Source organism: Carassius gibelio, chromosome A9 (assembly GCF_023724105.1).
Source record: "Carassius gibelio isolate Cgi1373 ecotype wild population from Czech Republic chromosome A9, carGib1.2-hapl.c, whole genome shotgun sequence".
NCBI lineage: Eukaryota > Metazoa > Chordata > Actinopteri > Cypriniformes > Cyprinidae > Carassius > Carassius gibelio.
Window position 1 is genome coordinate 2,426,799 of NC_068379.1, and position 2,500 is coordinate 2,429,298.

The 2,500-nt window shown below is 47.6% G+C and overlaps 1 non-coding gene across 1 annotated transcript; it reads right to left on the minus strand.

Annotated features, from left to right (window-relative positions):
* Positions 1–623: 623 nt before the first annotated feature.
* On the minus strand, positions 624–696 carry trnar-ccu (transfer RNA arginine (anticodon CCU)). Its single transcript has one exon. It is a non-coding gene; the product is annotated as a tRNA-Arg (tRNA).
* Between the last annotated feature and the right edge of the window lie 1,804 nt (positions 697–2,500).

Here is a 2,500-nt window from a genome sequence, read left to right on the forward strand (position 1 = left end):
GCTTAGGAGGCCAGTGCCTCAAGGGTGTATAGATGTTAACTTTTTGTGCGTATTGTAAAGGCCTCCTGAATAAGAATGAGATTTAAAATGCCTTAGCAGAGGATGGCTTCGATCCATCGACCTCTGGGTTATGGGCCCAGCACCCTTCTGCTGCGCCACTCTGCTGTAATCAAAATTGACAGGACTTGAAACCACAATCTCAATCTTATTCAGGAGGCTTTTACAATGCACACAAAGAGTCTTCTAGATGACTGAATATTATGAGAGGTCAAATTGGCCTCAGCTTTTCACGACCAGCTTGTGGCTTTTGATCCTTTTTAGGGACTCAGGAGTGTTTAGAAGTTAAAAGGTCATAAAGAGGATGGTTTCGATCCATCGACCTCTGGGTTATGGGCCTAGCACGCTTCCGCTGCGCCACTCTGCTTTAGTGCACCTTGACTGGACTCGAAACCACAATCTCTGGCTTAGGAGGCCAGTGCCTCAAGGGTGTACAGATGTTAACTTTTTGTATATTGTAAAGGCCTCCTGAATAAGATTGAGATTTAAAATGCCTTAGCAGAGGATGGTTTCGATCCTTCAACCTCTGAGCCCAGCACGCTTCCGCTGCTCCACTCTGCTGTATTCACCCCAGATGGGACTCGAACCCACAATCCCTGGCTTAGGAGGCCAGTGCCTTATCCATTAGGCCACTGGGGCTTGAAAACAGATGCTAACTTGCCCTTTTATATCTCAATCTTATTCAGGAGGCCTTTACAATGCACGCAAAGAGTCTTCTAGATGACTGAATATTATGAGAGGTCAAATTGGCCTCAGCTTTTCACGACCAGCTTGTGGCTTTTGACGCTTTTTAGGGACTCAAGAGTGTTTAGAAGTTAAAAGGTCATAGCAGAGGATGGTTTCGATCCATCGACCTCTGGGTTATGGGCCCAGCACGCTTCCGCTGTGCCACTTTGCTATAGTGCACCTTGACCGGACTCGAAACCACAATCTCTGGCTTAGGAGGCCAGTGCCTCAGGGCAGTATAGATGTTAACTTTTTGTGCGTATTGTAAAGGCCTTCTGAATAAGATTGAGATTTAAAATGCCTTAGCAGAGGATGGTTTCGATCCATCGACCTCTGGGTTATGGGCCCAGCACGCTTCCGCTGCGCCACTCTGCTGTACTCAAACTTGACCGGACTTGAAACCACAATCTCTGGCTTTGGAGGCCAGTGCCTCAGGAGTGTCTAGAAGTTAACTCTTTTGTATATTGTAAAGGCCTCCTGAATAAGATTGAGATTTAAAATGCCTTAGCAGAGGATGGTTTCGATCCATCGACCTCTGGGTCCAGCACGCTTCCGCTGCGCCACTCTGCTGTAATCAACCTCGACCGGACTTGAAACCACAATCTCTGGCTTAGGAGGCCAGTGCCTCAGGAGTGTCTAGAAGTTAACTCTTTTGTATATTGTAAAGGCCTCCTGAATAAGATTGAGATTTAAAATGCCTTAGCAGAGGATGGTTTCGATCCATCGACCTCTGTGTTATGGGCCCAGCACGCTTCCGCTGCGCCACACTGCTGTAGTCCACCTTGACCGGACTCGAAACCACAATCTCTGGCTAAGGAGGCCAGTGCCTCAGGGGTGTATAGATGTTAACACTTTGTGCGTATTGTAAAGGCCTCCTGAATAAGATTGAGATTTAAAATGCCTTAGCAGAGGATGGTTTCGATCCATCGACCTCTGGGTTATGGGCCCAGCACGCTTCCGCTGCGCCACTCTGCTGTAGTCCACCTTGACCGGACTTGAAACCACAATCTCTGGCTTTGGAGGCCAGTGCCTCAGGGGTGTATAGATGTTAACACTTTGTGCGTATTGTAAAGGCCTCCTGAATAAGATTGAGATTTAAAATGCCTTAGCAGAGGATGGTTTCGATCCATCGACCTCTGGGTTATGGGCCCAGCACGCTTCCGCTGCGCCACTCTGCTGTAATCAACCTTGACCGGACTTGAAACCACAATCTCTGGCTTTGGAGGCCAGTGCCTCAGGGGTGTATAGATGTTAACTTTTTGTATATTGTAAAGCCCTCCTGAATAAGATTGAGAATTAAAATGCCTTAGCAGAGGATGGTTTCGATCCATCGACCTCTGGGTTATGGGCCCAGCACGCTTCCGCTGCGCCACTCTGCTGTAATCAACCTTGACCGGACTTGAAACCACAATGTCTGGCTTAGGAGGCCAGTGCCTCAGGAGTGTCTAGAAGTTAACTCTTTTTGTATATTGTAAAGGCCTCCTGAATAAGATTGAGATTTAAAATGCGTTAGCAGAGGATGGTTTCGATCCATCGACCTCTGGGTCCAGCACGCTTCCGCTGCGCCACTCTGCTGTAATCAACCTCGACCGGACTTGAAACCACAATCTCTGGCTTAGGAGGCCAGTGCCTCAGGAGTGTCTAGAAGTTAACTCTTTTGTATATTGTAAAGGCCTCCTGAATAAGATTGAGATTTAAAATGCCTTAGCAGAGGATG